The sequence below is a fragment of the Girardinichthys multiradiatus genome, chromosome 3 (assembly GCF_021462225.1).
Source record: "Girardinichthys multiradiatus isolate DD_20200921_A chromosome 3, DD_fGirMul_XY1, whole genome shotgun sequence".
NCBI classification, from domain to species: Eukaryota; Metazoa; Chordata; class Actinopteri; order Cyprinodontiformes; family Goodeidae; genus Girardinichthys; species Girardinichthys multiradiatus.
In genome coordinates this window covers 25,178,280-25,199,005 of record NC_061796.1, presented here as the reverse complement: position 1 = coordinate 25,199,005, position 20,726 = coordinate 25,178,280, and the positions used below count along the sequence as shown (strand labels likewise).

Sequence of the window (20,726 nt, the reverse complement as noted above, 5' to 3'; positions counted from 1 at the left end):
ATGAAGGAGGTGAGTTAAGCCACGGAGACTGAGGTCGACAGGAGAGGTGGTTGTGCTGAGTGGGTGGTTATCCTTTGTTCTCCTTTCAAGGTGGTGGCGTGTGAGTTTGGAGGGTGGACAGGCAGGCAGGCAAAAGCAGAGAGGAACTAAACATCAGACAGTCTTCTCTTGGCATTTTTTTCACCATCATTTATTGACGAAGGTTTCACGGATATCCTGGCCAGCAGAGCGGCGGCTTTTTATGGGCTATACAGCCGGAGACAGCGGAGAGTGAAGAGAGCCGGCGTGCTCGTGACGCTCTGACAGCAGGGACTATGCGCACCCCTGCCTTCAATCCACCTAACAAATGTACGTTTCTTGGCCAACAAGATGGATGAACTGCTTCTCCTCACCTGCCGCCCTCTGCTTTACCGCAACTGGCTGAGTGAGAACACCCCAGACTGCGCACTTCTGATACCAGGCTTTCAGCTGTTTAGAGCAGACCGCAACAGGGACTTATCAAGTCAAATTCGCAGAGGTGGAATCTGCTTTTATATAAATGAAAGTTGGTGCAGAGATAGCAAAATGTTGAAGAAGACATGTAGTCCTGATCTGGAGTCATTTCTCATAAACTGTAAACCGTTTTATTCACAGTGGGGGTTCTCCTTGGTTGGCGCTTACATACCACCTCAAGGCAGATGCTGAAACACAACTGGCTGACCTAATGACAGACGTGGAGAAAAACATCCAGACTCTCTCATCATTGTTCTTGGAAATTTTAAAAGTGCAAACCTCTCCAATGTACTTTCCAACTACAGACAGCACATTAAAGGCCTGATCTTCAAAAGATTTGGGTGTACAAAACTGCACGCAAACCTGTTTGCGAGTTGGTAATCAGATTGCGCATGCAATATCAGTGGAACTGCGGGTGCAAACCTTTTAGCATGTTTGCCTTCATGAATATGCCAAACATATGATAATGACCCAAACGCACAAATTCATGGGAGGAGGAAATGCAAATGTAATCCCTTACCACCGCAATGTGATTTTCAAAGCCTGAAACTGTTTGCGGGCGCAATTTTTGCGTGTAGATTTAATCATTTGAAATGCAGGTGCTAACTGGGACACAAAAATATCTGCTGTCACTTGGGCCAGAAAGAGGCATAGATAGAATGACAGATGACAGGGAGAGAGAATCTTCTGTACATGTGCCAACAGATTTGGGTTGTCAAAAATAAAAAATATTAAAAATAGATGAGAATAAAGGTTTTATGTAGGATTATCTAATCTCTGATTTGGAGCCAATCACAAACAAAAGCCATAATATTTCTCCTATGGTACAATTCCTTGGAACACCTTATTCAACATCATTCCAGCATAACATTGCTGTCAGTGATCATCTGCTGAACGCACACAAACCTGATCATGGCTAAATGTGCACATACTGAGCCTGTAAGAGCAACTCATGCAAAAGACCACTGTGCTTTGATGTTGATAATATAATTAATAGGAGAGAACCTAAAACATTACAAAAAAACTATTTAAACAATCAAGCACATTGTATATCTTTAAAATATTGGCAAAACAAACAAAATGAATTTAGTAAAATCATTCGAAAAAAAAATTATTTTTACATACATAAATGTTTGATTTAACTTTTTGCAGGACAGTTATGTGACGCTATTTTGATTGATTAATATTGATTGGCCAATTTGTTGCGAGTTACGTTGAGCAAGATAAGATAAATAATCTCATCATGGCAGATGACAAATCTGCTGTGAGTAGCACAACAAAAGTTAACTAACTGTGACAGTCCAGAAAAGCAAGTGTCAAACAGAACAGAAGGAAAAAATCAGCAATTGGATAATTTAAAATGATGCGGCGTAAAAATCCCTCCATATTTCTAGCAACACAGCTGAGGATCTGTTTGCTTTTCCTCTTGTTCCAGCCAGTAGCACACGCAATTTCCTCATTTAAATAGTGTGGTCTGCACCTGTTTTGCACCTGTTATCCATTGCACACACAACCTTTGAAAATCACACACAACACGGCCACTTATTGCACGTGCAATTTATTTATAGAACACGCAAATTAGCACCCGCTATTTGGGATCTTTGAGGATCAGGCCCTAAGTGTCCTTCCAGGGATAATAACACTCTGGAGCACTGCTAAACAACTTTAAAGGATGCATATCAATGCTGTCACCAGGGCTGCTTTGGGACTTTCTGACCACTCTCTGGTCCACCTCATCCCAACCTACAGACAGAAATTAAAAGATCCCAAACCTGTCATTCAGACTGTTAAAAAGTGGACTGATGGACTTCTGCACATACAAAAACAATAAACCTTGGTTCAATTCTCGTCTGAAACAGCTGTGTAGGGTTAAGGAAGAGCCTCACAGCAGTGGAGACTGGGTCCTTTATAAGCAGGCCAGGAACAAAATGACGGAGGATGGAGGATGGGGGAGACAGGGAAAAGATTAGCTTGCCAGAAGGGAACAAGTACTCCTCATTTGGACCTAAGGAAATGTTATGCTATATACATCAGTGACATGATATATGTATATGTTGAACACACCCTTGAGACTGAATAAAACGAGCTGAGAAGCGAAGAGAGGGCAGAGTTGGACTCAGGTTTTCACTGGAGTCTATCTCTCTCACTCTGCACAGAGGCGAACTCAAAGTTGATTGTACTTTGTGTTTATTTCACTCTTTTGAAACCTGTACCCAAATCAACGGACCCGGGGAAGCAGAGACGGCTTCGACAATTGAGGGCTCGTCCGGGATTTGGAAGAATTAGGTGAAAAATTGGGATCACTGATGAGGACCAAAAGACATCAGACACAGGCTAGCCAAGAAAACAGATGATGAAAAAATATAATTCTTATATTTTTATTTATTTGTTTTAATTTAAAGCACCCCAAACTTTTCGACTTTGACCAAAACATATTCAGAAACCTGACTAAATCTGGTTGTTTTCGAATAAAATAAGTACAGATGTTTTAATTATGGACGTGAATTGGACTCATTTTATGAATTCTTTTAAAAACACACAAAACTTTATTTTGCACACACAAGAGAACAAAAACAATAGATATCCAACAAATCAAATGAACTGATTTTTTTTTCTAAAAAAAATAAAAGCAAGGTTGTTTACAAATCTTTAAATGTTTTCGATCTAAGAAAATTTACAAGTCCTCATTCACAAAAAAAGATGTAAATGCTTGCCCTTTCTTAAATATATTGTTTACATTGTTGTTGGGAGTTTAAAAACCAAAAAAAAAAAAGTTTAACAAAAATTTCAATTTGTGTGACTTACAGCTGTCACGGCTCAGATTTGCTTTGGGTTGGTATTATTATTGATACCTTTATTGTGTCAACCTTACATCTATTACAAAGCTATGCTGTACGAGATTTTACAGTCTTTACTGTATTAATCAAGCGTAATTATATATTTATATGCTTTATGTGATTCATCGTTGCTTATTCTTAGGAAGGTCCCAAGGGCCTGGATAGGCATAAGCTGTTGTCAGTCTCCATGGACAGACCAAATGTTATTTGGAAGTTGCTGGCCCTACTGCAGCAAGAACATGGAGAGCAGTATGGGGGTGCTCGACTGATAGTGCACACATTCTTCCATAATAAACCTGCAAGAAGAGAGGACCTTATGGGTTTTACCAAAACCACACAATTTCCTCTACCATTCTGTGGCCACCAGTGGCTTGAGAACATACCAGCTGTGACCATGTACGTGGTGTGGTCAGGGCGAAGAAGCTACCAAATCTAGGAACCTCTTCTAATGACACCCTTAAAGCAGCACAGAACAATTCTCTCATCATGGGAAAACTTTACTTCTACACGTCTGCCATCAGGACCTTCTGCACCTTCATGATCGCATACCAGACAGATGAGCCAATGATGCCATTCCTTGTGGACAATTTAGCAGAATTGATGATGGTAAATATATTCCACTACTGAACATTGTTTCTATTTCTGACTTTAAACATAAATACATGGTATGACAGATACATCATGTTGAAAAAATCTGAAAAAAGAAAGCAGTTTTGACACAATTGACTGCTCAATATGGTTGTAATTCTTTGGGTTACATTTTTGGCTTTTCTCTTCAGTGTATTTTGAGGTGTTTCATCAAGCGTGAAGTGCTTCATGACATCAGTCCACTCCAGTTAGACAGACTGGATTGTTGGTGTCAAAAAGAATTGGGTCCATCCTCAAGAAGTGAAGATTGACTTAGGTGCAGAATCAACTCTAAAGGTAGTGTATCAAGTTATTCTTAAAAATATTACTAGGATCCAGAAAATATATTTACTACATGGCTCACTCTCATTATCCATGTCAGGAACTCCAAAGGCAGAAAAAGACAGGGCAACTTACAGTCTTAGGTTTAAGAGGGACTGCATCAAGGTGATGTCAAATATCCTTCAGAAAGTGCTGTATGAGAGCCCCTTGAAATATCCCACCGTGAGGAAGCTGACCTGTTTGGACACTAGAAAGATGTTCTCTGATCCCTAATTGTGTCAGGCCAATATGAGAAAGCTTGTTCAAAGTTTTCTGCACAATAAGCAGTTGCCAGGAGGTGCTTTAGCCGGTTTGAGAGAATAGAGCAATTTAAGTTTTCTTTCTGCATTCATTACAATGAATGAATGAAGCACTTTGAACTGTTGTCTTAATGAGTGTAGCATTAGAATAGCTGTAATCCATATATACGTGAATATATAAAATTCAAGTAGCTGCAATGTAGCTGAAAAATGTAGAGGGTTTGAAAACTTATGAAATCAAGCATGGATCAGTAGGTTGACACACCCAGTCTGTTATTAGAATTTCCATCATTTGGGCATAATCATATGCTAAACATTCTTTCAACAGTATTCAGTTTACTAGGCTATATATGTTGTGCTGACATAAAAAAGGGTGGTGAATATTTTTTTATGCAAACATACCTGAATTTGGCCCTTTTTCAAACTTATGATCTTAATTTGATTACCTACCTTAATCATTCAATACCACGCAAATAAATGCACATGAAGTAGAGCTTTCTGTCTTAACTAAAGAAATACAACACCGTGCAAACAAAGCAAAACCAGATGTGTGCAAAAGTAGCTGTACAAATTGAGTTTCACAGATTTTGGGCAATCAAGACAGCAAGATGGTTTGCTCTATATTCTCTATTTTCTTAAGAGCTGTGGAGCTCCTGCCTTCTGCAATCCCTCTCCTCTCTCTGGCTGGTCTAGAGCTGCTGCAGGACACTCTTGAAGCCTTCATCCACCTTCCGAATGGCAACTAGGACATTTGGCTCCCGGCCCCCTTTTCACTTGCCTACAAGATAAAGCAGTTATTCATTAAACACATAATCAATGCTTTCTCCAGCACACAATTATCACTCTGTCAACATCACATGTAAACACTTGCTACAAGGGGGGTGAAAACACAGTCGATGAAAATGAACTTTCTAGTAACTCTTGCATTTCAGCTGAAAATGGTAACGCAAACATATGTCACAGCAAACTCACGTACACCGTTAGCGTCATGAAATATGTGCATATAAATAGATATAAATAACATAAATGTGACTAACCTTGGCTGTATTCAATGTCAGTGTCTTCCTCGTCCTGGCACATAGCCTCTAGCAACGCTGTGGCTGAGTCATTTGTTGCTGCAGTCAGTGAATATGCAGGTCTGTGTCCAAGTATGGCATCGAACCGGTCATACTATTGGTTTGCTTGGCAGTGTGACACACTCTGCTAAAACAAAAGCACAAGAGGGTGAAGGAGCACAATAGCAAAATACTTAACTAGTCTTATACCCATTTTGCTGTGTACACAATGTTTATCTCACACTTACGGCTATTCTGGCGTAAATCCTATCAGTTTGTGTCACCGACTTTAAATCCTGCTGAATGTCCTCTGCAAAAACACTCAAAAGACCTTAGGCCTCAATGTCCGTCTACCTATTGTAGGTCCTCGTCCTCTGATCCATTCTCAATCTCGCAGTATAAGCTTAATCTGAATCTCGTGTAAAGTAGAAAACAACACCACCAATACCATGCAGGATTTAAATATGGCGGGTGGTGAGCGGAATTTAGAATACTGTTAGAAGGGGTCCACCAATCATTGCACAGCACAAACCTTTAACAATCCTGGGGAAATCTGAAAAGTCCTTCCCCCAGACCAGGATCAAAGGAACCAATAAAATTGATCCAATGATATGACAGTTCAATGTGGAATTGTGCTTAAGAACCATGGTTTATCTTAAGGAACTTGGAAATTATGATAAATTTGTTTTTCAACTAATTACAAAAATTATTTGTGTGTCTTCAAACAATCAGTCACAATGCAAAATCAGAAGAGTAGATAATTATATAAAAATATGTTAAAGAATTTGCGGGATTAGAAATCACCCCTTTTTGAAAAATGAAATAAGACGTTTTTATGCACACATAAACGATCGTGTGGTGTGCAAATAAAGATCCTCTCATTCTAAGAAGTGGAAGAAAATCTAGCAGGCCTTTACCAGCTGCTGTTCTCTCCTTGCTCAGAGGACCTCTTTCTTGACTCAGCCTTTGCTAGAATCTCTAGAACCTAACTTCTTTGAACTTGTCAAATCAAACACGGATGTTGAGATTTCCCACCAAATTTCTACTTGGCCAACACAGGCTTCTCTCGCACTACTTGGGTCCCATAATTTCTCCAAGTTTTATCCCATTTCACCTGTGAGTCCAGGAACCGCAGCCAGCTTGCAATCTTGTAGGCTGACATCCAGTTTGCGATTCTGGTCCCTACATTTCAGTCTGAGTGTTGATAGCTCTGCAGATCCCTTCACATAGGCCGGGCAGCCTTGCAATGGCCAGAACTGTTGCCAACATTTTCCCAATTTCACGATATGCCAGGTAACCGCAAACTCCGAAAAGCAGAAATCCTGTTATCAGAAATCCAATTATGTACACAACTTCCACATCCTCAACTGACATCATTGTCAGACACACAATCCTCCACTTCTGCCAGGAGTCTATTGTGTATCCGGAGAAGAATGTCCTGTCCGGATAAGAGGGCTTCCCCTTACCCTGTCTTCCCGTCGAGAAAATTTGATCAATTGCATTGAGAGAGCAGCTGACCAGATCCATAATTCACGATTCGGGTGATATGCAAAGAGAGGCTCCGAAAGAAGACAAGATACAGAGCAAAAGCAGGGCAGACAGGAGAGGGTGCGGGAGATAGGAGAAAAGCGTCCTCCTTCAACGAGAGCAGAAACGGAAAAAAATAAATAAATAAAAAGGGACAAACCAGTGGTTTCTGACATCCAGAAGAGAGGTGAAGGCAGCCAGTTTGAGTGAAATCTGTCAGAAGGCCAAAGTGGATGGATACGTCTTACTGAAACCAGTCAGAGGAAAGCGCTGAAAGGTTAATGTGAAAGGCATTATTAATTTTAAATTGAATGTAACTAGTGTGTGTTGCCCTGTGATGGACTGGCAACCTGTCCAGGGTGTACCCTGCCTCTCGCCCATAGACTGCTGGAGATAGGCACCAGCTCCCCCGCGACCCACTATGGAATAAGCGGTAGAAAATGACTGACTGACTGACTGAATGTAACAGTAAAACTGATTTACTCTATTTATTAATTAATGCTACTGCCCCTTGGAGTAAGGCTTTGTCACAAGCTTTAACTTGTTAAAATTTTTCAGACTGAGGACAGAAATGACATAGGAGAAGAGTTTGAACTGATTACAAAAAATCAAACCCAATCAGAAGCTTGGTAACACACTGAATAGGACGGAAAACAAGCACTACCCTATGTCGTGTGTGCACTGTTAGAGCGGAGAACACTAAAGCAAACTTAATTAAACAGATAATGCACTATGACCACAAAACCTGTCTGGTGTAAGTGCAATAAAATAGGGAAGAAAAATATGAGCCCCACTGCCATAAATGCTACAATAAAGCAATGAAATCCCATCATCAAAACTTCAATGTGGCATTCTGTGGTCCTGTTGTACATCAAAACCTTCTAGGGGGAATCACCAAACGAGGTGGGAAACTGTAGCTGTTTAGGGACAATTTGGGAACTTTGCCAAGTCCCTAGATGCACACAATTTTACCCAAAATTGTCCCCCGCATGAAATTTATGTTTTTTAACGTCATAGTCAGTGGGCATGGCCAAACCTCTTAGCCACACCCCCAAACGTGAGATAGGCTGAACTGTAAGTCGTAAAGATCTGAAATCTGGAAAGCTCCTCAAACCAAGAAAAAAAGTCTCTTGGGGGTATGCCCTAAAACGCACAGGAAGTCGGCCATTTTGGATCAAAGACAAACTTTTGTCCGTTTGTCACTTTTACTCACCTCGAACTTTGACAAACTCCTCCAAGGGATTTTAAGCTATCGGCTTCATATTTGGTCAATATGCAGTTAAGGCATGGGGGATTAAAAGTTATCAAAATCGTGAGTTTTCGGCCATATTTAGGGGTCGTGGCCGGGGCACGAACTTGGTGTTCGCGCTGAAAGTGAAAAATAAATAACTTTCCCAAAGAAATGCCAAATCACACCAAAGTAGGCATGAAGGAGGACCTTCAGGTTCCCCACGATCCTATGGAGTTATATGCTGACATTATCAAAGCCACGCCCCCTGAGGACAGGAAGTCACTTTTTTTACTGGGAAAGGTTGCTATCTGCCTGTCTACACTCAAACTGCTTCAAAATGTCAGATGACTGATAACTAGTGGCTCTAACTGCGTTTGAAGCATAGTGACTTTTCATAAAAGGGCGTGGCCGTGGTAGCACGGCGAAGTTGGAAGTCACGCCATGGCCATACGTTTGGCTCTAATTTCCACATACATAATCTGATCTGCACCAAATTCAATATGATTGATCCTAGTCCAGTCTCCAACAGAGATATGATGAGATATTTGGTGGCCGTGGCCTAATTCTTCCACAGCGCCCCAGAAGATTTAAAAAAATCAACCCCAAGCCATGTTTTGACTGAGGGTTCTGAAATTTGGTACACACATGTAACTTCTCAGGACCTACAAAAAAGTATCCAGGAGCTTTGCTCCAAACCTCACAGAAAGTCAGCCATTTTGGATTGAAGTTGCCATTTTGACCCTGGTTTTGCCATTTCGAGTTCGCATTTCTGAACGAACTCCTACAGCTTTTAACTTAGAGACTTGAAAATCACTCAGTATTCTCTTAGCGCACTAGGGATCAAAAGTTATCTAAAGTTTATTGATAAATGAAAGTGTGTGGGCGTGGCCAAGCCTCAAAATATGACTTCTTGCCAAAAAAGACGATATTGATATAGCTCCTACAAGGAAAGTCACAGAGACATGAAACCATCTAAGATTGATCTGCCTCTGGCCCCGAATAATATTCACTGATCAGATGCTGACACAATTGAAGCCCCGCCCCCTGAGAACAGGAAGTGACATGTTTCCCTTTTGATGGTCCACATTTGGTGTCCTTCACCTAATCAATGTGAAACTATCCCAAGTGACAGATAACATGATGGCCTAAGACAGTCTAAGGTACTGACTGGTTTGGCTGGAGGGTGTGGCTCTGGCGGCGTGGCAAATTCTGTCATGCCACGTCCATACGTTTGGCTTTAAATTACACATGCATGGTCCAATTCACTCCAAAATGAATATGGTTTATCTTTGTCAGCCCCCAAACAGCTCTGTTGGATTACATTGGAATTTGGATAAACAGTGCCCCCTAGGATACTTCAAGTGCTCTATCTCCCTCATACATTATCAGATCCACTTCAAAAGTAGTATACATCATCAGGGATCAATGCTGAACATGTTGCCACAGTCAATTGATGACTTCATTTCAGCCCCGCCAACTAATAAACAACTGAGTGCAGGTTCCATCTGGGTGGGCGGATTTCCCCCAAATTGTAAATGCTTCTCGCCAGACCAGATCTCTGCATGACCAAAGATCATATGACATGTCGCACACAGTGTCACCTAGTGGCGACATGTGGAATCAAATGGCGGCCTTGTCGGTGGCATGTAGGCGGCTATGCCTGGTTCTTGCGGTCACTGCACAGGCCTTCAATTACTGTGTGTTTCTTTAAAAGGAAAGAGTATTTTTATTGTTATTGATTAGTTATAGTAGTTACATGCACAAAACTAATAAAAAGCTTTGAGGTCCTTGACTATAGAATAGTTTTAAAGTATTTACTGTTTATTTTCTAGGGACTATACATTTGCAAATGTTTGTTAATGCAGCACACACAATTACAATATCATCTTTTTTTTTTCACCGTGTTTTGTCTGGCAGAGTAGTGCTCAGAATTGCTGTCTGAGTGCCAAGAAGAAGCCCAACAGATTCACTTTAACAAGTGGAGCATTATAGCTAATGCTTTAATGCTCTGCTTGATATTTATAAAGAAATTTTATTAGAAACTGCTGTAGCTGGGATTATTTCAATTGTTATGGACACAGAGATGGAAACGAAAAGGAAAAAGTAAGAAAGAGAGGGAGAGGTGGGGCAAAAAGGAAAAAGGAAGAGAAGGAGAATAGAATTAAGGAGAGAAAGCAGGATGAAGTTATTACAAAATAACACGCTGCTTGCTTCTACACCTGCAGAAACATATATAATAACAGCTTTGTTACTAAAAAGTGCAGAGTACAAATAAATGCAAGATGTATTTAGTGGTAACTGCGGCTCAGTATAGAAAATTTCTGTATCTATTACACGCACTTGTGTAAACAAGGTTTCTCCATAAAAATATGCAATATGCAAAAATATCTGCCGAGAGGAAAAAGGCCCCACATTTGATGGGGGCCTATACTGATCCAGGAGAGGGAGCAGCCCAAGACCCAACCTGACACAAAAACAGGCACAAAACAGTCACAATCCCACATTTGCACCCTCATGCGTACACATAAAAACACTCACACAACAATGGACACTGTACAATCACTCACACTCCCCATTCATACTCTATACTTCCAGGTCCAGTTGCTGATACCCCATAGGGGCAACCAGCTCCCAGACCCAAGAGGTGGTCCCTTTCCCTTTGGGGTGGAGACAAATAGATCACACCAGCCCAGTCTAATGCCCGCACGGCCCGAGCGACCCCAGCCCAGATCCCGAACCCCACGTCCCGACCCCAGCCCCCAACGACACCCTTCCCCATCTGGAGAGGGGGCCATGTACAAAAGAGGGGTCTACCTGGTCCAAACGACCCCGACAACCAGAGCCACCACAAAATGACACAGTCCCAACCCCCCCAGTGAATTACGATCTCAACCCCATGAGCCCCCCACCCCCCATGAACCGCAACATGAATCTCCCTAAAGAGCCACCCCCAACCAGGACACAGATTGTGATATAGTAGGAACTCTGACGGTTGTTTGCTAATCAGATATTATCCTTGGACAGCTACTCCGGTCAGAGAGTATGGGCACAGAGAGACTTTCAGCTCACTTTAATAAAGAGTTGGACAGAAGGGTTAATAAACTTACAGTTAAATCAGGAGCGTGTGTGGTGTTTTAGTCAGGGGTACACACGGGCTGGCCGCCATTACCATAAACCTGCACCAACTACGGTAATAACGCCCTTAAGAAGAAGTGACGTCACAGTCTGCTTCGCCAAATTAAGAGCGCCGAAATGTTACAAATGAAACTACAACAGTTAAACTAACTACCAATAAACCCTTTCCGACACAGATATCAAACAGAAGCCCCCGAAACCCAAACGTCATGAACCTCCTCGACACAGGGGCACACCCCCACAAATGAGCTCAGATGACCTTTTATAGGTACAGACCAAATTCTGTTGGTACTACCAAGTACCTATTCACGCAAAATCAAACAGTATCATGTTTTGGTACCTTAAAGCATCATTGTGACACTGAGGGAGTGGAAAAGTCTGCGATTTTCCGTGCCAGACTTGAACACAGCATTGCACACACAAAACGCAATGACGTCAGTCATCTTTGGTTCAGTCCATGAAGCATGCATGGCTGATAGGAAGCGCTCGAAAGTATGCCTCCACTTTTCAAAATGCGATGCAGATTGCACTCGCTGCAAAATTTGTGAAGCAAAGTGAAGGGCCAGCGGCAGGAATACATCTAATTTGAGGAAGCACCTGGTTGAGCACAAAAGGCTAAAGAGTGTACAATTTTCGACAGCCTCAGATCTTTAGCCACAACTCCTGCATTCAGCATCGTTAGCATGTCGGCATTCCTTAGCAACTCGTCTGCAGCTAGCAACATGGGAGAAGAAATGTTTGAAACTTTTGGTGATGGCAACAACAATGATGACGATGCAAGTGAGCACCTTCCATGCTTATGAATTTCAAAGTTCATTATTTTCCATAATGTAATGATGAAAATTTAACATTCATATATTTTAGATTCATTGCACACTAACTGAAATATTTCAGGTCTTTTATTGTCTTAATACGGATGATTTTGGCATACAGCTCATGAAAACCCAAAATTCCTGTCTCACAAAATTAGCATATTTCATCCGACCAATAAAAGAAAAGTGTTTTTAATCCAAAAAACGTCAACCTTCAAATAATCATGTACAGTTATGCACTCAATACTTGGTCGGGAATCCTTTTGCAGAAATGACTGCTTCAATGCGGCGTGGCATGGAGGCAATCAGCCTGTGGCACTGCTGAGGTCTTATGGAGGCCCGGGATGCTTCGATAGTGGCCTTTAGCTCATCCAGAGTGTTGGGTCTTGAGTCTCTCAATGTTCACTTCAAAATATCCCACAGATTCCCTATTGGGTTCAGGTCAGGAGAGTTGGCAGGCCAATTGAGCACAATGATACCATGGTCAGTAAACCATTTACCAGTGGTTTTGGCACTGTGAGCAGGTGCCAGGTCGTGCTGAAAAAATAAATCTTCATCTCCATAAAGCTTTTCAGCAGATGGAAGCATGATGTGCTCCAAAATCTCCTGATAGCTAGCTGCATTGACCCTGCCCTTGATAAAACACAGTGGACCAACACCAGCAGCTGACACGGCACCCCAGACCATCACTGACTGTGGGTACTTGACACTGGACTTCTGGCATTTTGGCATTTCCTTCTCCCCAGTCTTCCTCCAGACTCTGGCACCTTGATTTCCGAATGACATGCAGAATTTGCTTTCATCCGAAAAAAGTACTCTGGACCACTGAGCAACAGTCCAGTGCTGCTTCTCTGTAGCCCAGGTCAGGCGCTTCTGCCGCTGTTTCTGGTTCAAAAGTGGCTTGACCTGGGGAATGCGGCACCTGTAGCCCATTGCCTGCACACGCCTGTGCACGGTGGCTCTGGATGTTTCTACTCCAGACTCAGTCCACTGCTTCCGCAGGTCCCCCAAGGTCTGGAATCGGCCCTTCTCCACAATCTTCCTCAGGGTCTGGTCACCTCTTCTCGTTGTGCAGCGTTTTCTGCCACACTTTTTCCTTCCCACAGACTTCCCACTGAGGTGCCTTGATACAGCACTCTGGGAACAGCCTATTCGTTCAGAAATTTCTTTCTGTGTCTTACCCTCTTGCGTGAGGGTGTCAATAGTGGCCTTCTGGACAGCAGTCAGGTCGGCAGTCTTACCCATGATTGGGGTTTTGAGTGATGAACCAGGCTGGGAGTTTTAAAGGCCTCAGGAATCTTTTGCAGGTGTTTAGAGTTAACTCGTTGATTCAGATGATTAGGTTCATAGCTCGTTTAGAGACCCATTTAATGATATGCTAATTTTGTGAGATAGGAATTTTGGGTTTTCATGAGCTGTATGCCAAAATCATCCGTATTAAGACAATAAAAGACCTGAAATATTTCAGTTAGTGTGCAATGAATCTAAAATATATGAATGTAAAATTTTCATCATGACATTATGGAAAATAATGAACTTTATTACAATATGCTAATATTTTGAGAAGGACCTGTAATGTCAAGCTAAGTTGCGTTGTAGATACAGTATGTATTGGTGATTATAATATTACATGTTGTAATTGGAATTGTGTTACAATTTAATATTTCACACTTGCTGCATTATTAAACCTGTGGACAAAGAGCAATGGTCTCCAGAGTCTTAATGGAGGAAAAGTGTTGAACCTTGCTGCCAGTTCCTCTTTTGCACAGTGTGAAGTGGCAAGCAGAATTAGATTGTGCACATTTGTGTAACCAGGTTACTGCAGTTTTATTAGGTTTTTTTTTTATTTTCCCCCATGTTTCAACAAAAATATAAGATATTTATCTTATTAAAGGTGAAAAATTATTCCACAATTTATCTTGGCCTCAATTTTTACAACACAAATACATAGACTTTTAACTGAGTTTTCTATAATAAACTTGATATGTAAAAGTTATAATTATTTATTTAGCTTTCACAACTGTTGAAATATAATTTTTCACTGCTGTTGACTTATATCAATCAGAAGTAAGCCAAAAAATCATGTCATATGAAAAAACTACAGTACAGACCAAAAGTTTAGACACACCTCATTCAAAGAGATTTCTTTATTTTCATGACTATGAATATTGTAGCTTCACACTGAAGGCATCAAAACTATGAATTAACACATGTGGAATTATATACTGAACAAAAATTGTGAAACAACTGAAAATATGTTTTATATTCTAGGTTCTTCAAAGTAGCCACCTTTTGCTTGATTACTGCTACACACACTCTTGGTATTCTGTTGATGAGCTTCAAGAGGTAGTCACCTGAAATGGTTTTCACTTCACAGGTGTGCCCCTGTCAGATTTAATAAGTGGGATTTCAGGCCTTATAAATGGGGTTGGTACCATCAGTGGTGTTGTGCAGGAGGTGGATACAGTACACAGCTGATAGTTCTACTGAATAGACTGTTAGAATTTGTATTATGGCAAGAAAAAAGCAGCTAGGTAAGTAAAATGACTGGCCATCATTACTTTAAGAAATGAAGGTCAGTCAGTCCGAACAATTGGGAAAACTTTGAAAGTGTCCCCAAGTGCAGTCGCAAAAACCATCAAGCGCTACAAAGAAACTGGATCACATGAGGACCGCCCCAGGAAAGGAAGACCAAGAGTCACCTTTGCTGCGGACGATAAGTTCATCCGAGTCACCAGCCTCAGAAATCGCAAGTTAACAGCAGCTCAGAGTAGAGAACAGGTCAATGCCATACAGAGTTCTAGCAGCAGACACATCTCTAGAACAACTGTTAAGAGGAGACTGTGTGAATCAGTCCTTCATGGTAAAATAGCTGCTAGGAAACCACTGCTGAGGACAGGCAACAAGCAGAAGAGACTTGTTTGGGCTAAAGAACACAAGGAATGGACATTAGACCAGTGGAAATTTGTGCTTTGGTCTGATGAGTCCAAGTTTGAGATCTTTGTTTCCAACCACCGTGTCTTTGTGCGGCGCAGAAGAGGTGAACGGATGGACTCTACATGCCTGGTTCCCATCGTGAAGCATGGAGGAGGAGGTGTGATGGTGTGGGGGTGCTTTACTGGTGACACTGTTGGGATTTATTCAAAATTGAAGGCATATTGAACCAGCATGGCTACCACAGCATCTTGCAGCGGCATGCTATTCCATCCGGTTTGCGTTTAGTTGGACCATAATTTATTTTTCAACAGGACAATGACCCCAAACACCCCTCCGGGCTGTGTAAGGGCTATTTGACCAAGAAGGAGAGTGATGGGGTACTGCACCAGATGACCTGGCCTCCACAGTCACCGGACCTGAACCCAATCGAGATGGTTTGGGGTGAGCTGGACCCCAGAGTGAAGGCAAAAGGGCCAACAAGTGCTAAGCATCTCTGGGAACTCCTTCAAGACTGTTGGAAAACCATTTCAGGTGACTACCTCTTGAAGCTCATCAACAGAATGCCAAGAGTGTGCGGAGCAGTAATCAAAGCAAAAGGTGGCTACTTTGAAGAACCTAGAATATAAGACATATTTTCAGTTGTTTCACACTTTTTTGTTCAGTATATAATTCCACATGTGTTAATTCATAGTTTTGATGTCTTCAGTGTGAAGCTACAATATTCATAGTCATGAAAATAAAAAAAAAACTCTTTGAATGAGAAGGTGTGTCCAAACCTTTGGTCTGTACTGTATTTGCTGTGAGAAAACAGACACATTTTACAAGGTCTAACCCATCTTTGCAAGCATGGTAGGTTAATCAGGTTGCCGCTTTCACCTCTCCACACAGTTTTTCTTTGATGCTGAGGGGGGAAAAGCAGCTTCTAAGCTAACAACAGGGGAGAGAAAAATCCATGATAGGTCACCTATTGGGATTTCAGATGTGCGGCAGTGAGTGAACCTCTCATCCTCAGAGAAAAGAAAAGAAAGAAAAGCAGATTATTGACACACTCACAGGGCTTTTCATGATGATGTGCATTGTCTAGACACAGTCCTAAAATAATTTGAGCTGGTGCAGCTACACGCCAGGTGGGCTGCATATATGAAAAAGGTAAGCAAAAATCCAAAGCACCATGTCCAAGTCAAGAGGGGAGGAAAAACAATATAAAGTAGTTTATTGAACAACACATGCTTTGCCTTCTAAATATAATTAAAAAGACAGCAATTCCAGTCTGAAATGAGTTTTCAGTGGTCTGTAATAAAATTTATATCATGCTTGTATACACTGCAGATTTTATTTCTTCAGGGAGGGGAGATTTTGACTTTTTTTTGTTTGTCATTTTGATTCAGGTGTGTCCATGTAGTTTATCAGATTGCTAAGAGCTATTGCAGCATTTTCCACTAACTTGACGTTTTGACCATAATTATCTCATTTGCATTCACTTACAGCCTATAAAAATAGGCCTAAAAATCCATTGTAACATCCTTGTTTTTTGCATATTGTGTGCAGGAGAGACAGCAAAACTGAAGCCAATCAGAATTTAAATTACCTTCCAAAACAATGTTTAGAAATGAATGGGAAGTATTTGCAGAGGGATTTGTCTGTAACCCTGAAAAAGTGCGTTTTAAAGTAATTACTTCATTCTGTGAGGCTTCAGCACACATTTGCTTTCAGAGTAGTTCTACCTTCCAATAGCCTTATTTATAGTGCAATTTATTTGCCAGAACAGTGGCTTTTAAATAGATTTTAAGAATTCACTCAAGTTTTTCATATTATTGTGCACGATATTGCAACCTGATCGCTTGCTTATTGTGACAGACTTTAACTCTTTCTTTTTTTTTTTTTGCTTTAGCTGATTGTGGGTTGTTCTTTTAGGGTTAGTGTCTGGACAAGAATCAAGTTTTTGCACCACTCCACACAGTAACACTTTAATTCTTTAGGTTTTACAGCTATACTGCTTTGTATTTGATCTTGTGTCTGAAGTATCAAAATTTAACCGTCGGACTGTTTTACATTTGACCATTGTATACTTTAGTATACAAAGGAGTTCATATTGGGCTCAATGAATGCATGGTGCCCAACTCCTGTGGCTGCACAATCAACCTGGCATGTAAGCATTCAACCAACATACAATGCCTTGCATAAGTACTCACACCCCTTAAACCTTTTCAGATTTTATGTTACAGCCACAACATCATTTATTTTTCATCAGAATGTGATAGGTTAACACTAAGTAGCACTTAACAGACTTAAGGGTTTCAACATTTCGTACAAATCTGAGAAGTGTGCTGTGCATATCTAGTAACTGCCTTTAGTCTGATACCCCTAAATAAAATCCAGTACAACCAAATTTCTTCAGAAGCCATCTAAAAAGTAGAATCCATCTGTGTATAACTGTATAACTTAGTGTAACTTGTGTATCTTAGTATAATTACAGCTATTCTCTTTCTCAGAGGTTTGTTAGTGATCATTAGTGAAAAATTTAAAATGCACAGTTTAAATTAGAGTACAGTTGAGGGTTACTGGGGGGTCAGGTCAACCCGTGTAGCACACCAACGTTAACACAGTGGATAAAACTCAAACAAAAATGAAAAACCGCATAAAGAGGGGGAATCAGATGCCACACCGGCCAGATGCTCCCAACTGCGTAGGAAAATACAAACAGAAAACAGTGAAATAAATTGTGGCCAGTTAGAAAAAATAAATCACACTCACCCGTAGACCACTCAGTGGATTCCTCCGCACTCTAGAAAATCTCCTTGTGGCGGAGCTATGTTAGGCCCAGTGCCACCAGCTGATTGTCATCCACTCAATCTTGAAGTCCATTTATAACAACAAGATGATGCTCAAATTTGCAAAAAAGATGGATGAGTACAGTCAAGCTGTGCAAAAGCTAAGTGATGCAAAAAGAGTAGGGCAAGACAAAAAATGCAAAACAACAGGGTTCCTGTCTGGAGCTGAAGCGGTGCCAGGCTAGCAATAGCCCTTCTGGTTTTGCTAATTAAAAACTAACCTGCTCCAAAATGTATTTGATACATAAAACACATGTCAACAGAACTAGTTTATGTGGCATTGAGGCAATACATTTAGCAGACACATAGCAGATACACTACATACCTATCAGGTGACGCCTCCTGCATATCAAAGTCAGAGGAAGTGTTTACCTATAGCAAAACACCAACCTAATACATACTTGAAAGGAGGAGCAAACACCACAGGTTCGACCACATACCAGCTCGAATCTAGGTGGAGAAGCAAAAGACCCACGACCTGATGACCTTTAAAAGTGTAACTAACATAAACAAATGCAAAAAATTAGCTGCTGAATAAGACACAAGAGATAGCTGCAGAGTGAGGTGATGGGTGTAAGCTTTGTATCAGTGGAGAACTCAACATTGTAACAATGCTGGCGGTCATTTAGATTAGGCAGGCTAAATTGTATTGCCAACTGGACAACCAGGCGGCAGATAATTCAAATATCAACTCTGAAATGATCATGACTATGGCCCATATCTTCACTAAAAACTAAGAAAGTAGAGCACATCCCCAGTTCTAAAGTCCTTACACTGGCTTCCTGTATCTCAGAGAACAGACTTTCAAATACATGTTAGTTTATGTCATTGGTTTTCCACCGAAGGAACTCTCATTCTTAACTGGTTCAGTTCACGTGCCTTCGAACTTTGGTGTTTTGTTGAGCACCCATGCGTGTTTCCACCAGTTCTTGTTGCTTCTATTGTCTGCTGCTTCGACCTGCCCACGGGTGACGTTAAGGTTCGCCCGGAAGAACCAATTATGCTGTGGTACCTGAGTTGAACCAGAGTTTGCTCTCTGAAGCCTCTTTCCATCAGTGGAAACATGTGTAACCGGCTTGAAATCATGTTTGGGAACCGAAACAGGCTCCAAACTGCAGTGGTTGAAAAGGGGTATGAGTGTCTTAGTACCAAAACACATTACAAATGTATTGCTCTTGTATCAACCTTCCCAACCAACAGGGTCTTCTGGTCCAAGTCTACTCTGCATCCCAGAATCAGAAGCAAACATGGAGAAGCAGCATTCAGTTCTAATGCAGCACAAATCTGGAACAAACTTTCGGAAAATTGCAAAAATATTATGATTTGGGGTTGTTTGGTTTTTGGTTTTGGGTTTTTTCCTTATGTTTTTCACTGCTCAAGTCTTGAATCATGCTTCTGTTTATTATTTTCCTGTTTATGCTTTTGTTTAATGTTTTTCTAGTTATAGTTCTATTAGTTTGTTTCCTTGGATTTGCGTTCTGTTCAAGCCATGTTTTGCTCCTGTCACATTGTGTTCTCTGATAATAAACTTTATTCAGTTCACCTGCACCTAGTTAATCTGTCTTGCTTCACCTGGTTTACACTCCATATATACACTCCTGTTCAGTTGTTCTTCGCGGAAATATTTTTCATTCTCAAGTCTTTTTTTTTTATCATGCCATGCGTGTCTTGCCTGCCCGTTTGTTTTGTTCCTGCCTCCTGTAGTGAGTGAGGTTTTTGTTATTAAATCTTTTGCACTTACCGTCATGCTGCCTTCTGGTCTGCATTCTGGGGTCCTATATCTCACAAACCATAACAGAATGTTTCCGCCAACCACGGACCCTGCGGACACGTTGAAGGCAGACGCCTTGGATCGCTGGGTTGAACGGCAGAAGGAGGAGGCGATGAGGAATCTGCCAAAACCATAACAAAAAATGCTGAAACCCTGAGTTCTTTTAAATCAATGTTAAAAAACATTTGTTTACAGTTGTTTTTGACTGTTCCACTTGAACTGTTAACTGAAACATCATTAACGTTAGTCTGTAGTCCAATTTTTCTTTACTTTTCTTTGTCATGCCACTGTAGTATAGATTTTTTATGTCACTGCAATGTATTTTTTTCATCATGTAGAGCACTTTAAATTTTCTTGCTGCTGAAATGTGCTATTGAAAATAAACTTAAAAGATGTGTAGTTGATTGTATTTTCAATAGATAAAAGTTTTATTTATAATATATAACCCATCTCACTTTCCTAATGTATTATTATTATTAAAACTCAGTAGTGAAGAGATTACATACCATCTGCATTTAGACATCCTCCATCTATGTGTAAATCTCTGTCGGCGTCACAGATTCAGGGGGTTTTTATAGAACAGATGTGTTGATCACAGCTCCCACACAAACTCTCTTGCCCAGAGAGAAGTAGCTGCTGCAGCAGCACAGAGAGATATGAAGTTAATTAAACTGCCAATCTCTGTAAGCACCGTGACAGCAGAGAAGACAGACCTGTGCCTGGATTAGAATGGAGTGCTGGGTTAGGGTAAGAGCAGAGCAATCTGCAGCGTATCTCAAGTTCTGTTCCTAAACAATATCTAATGGATCTGCCTGTCTGCAGGGATATTGGCTTTTCAGAGTGTGTATTTAGTTAGCAATCATGTATTAAACCCGTTTCTTAGGCCCTCG

General features: G+C 41.0%; 1 long non-coding RNA gene across 1 annotated transcript; it reads right to left on the bottom strand.

The window, feature by feature from the left end:
- Positions 1 to 3,051: 3,051 nt before the first annotated feature.
- LOC124866043 lies at positions 3,052 to 20,455 on the bottom strand. The gene is made up of 4 exons (XR_007037711.1): positions 20,343 to 20,455; positions 19,807 to 19,957; positions 5,575 to 5,737; positions 3,052 to 5,315 (listed from the first exon to the last, which is right to left on the bottom strand). It is a non-coding gene; the product is annotated as an uncharacterized LOC124866043 (long non-coding RNA).
- Positions 20,456 to 20,726: the final 271 nt, after the last annotated feature.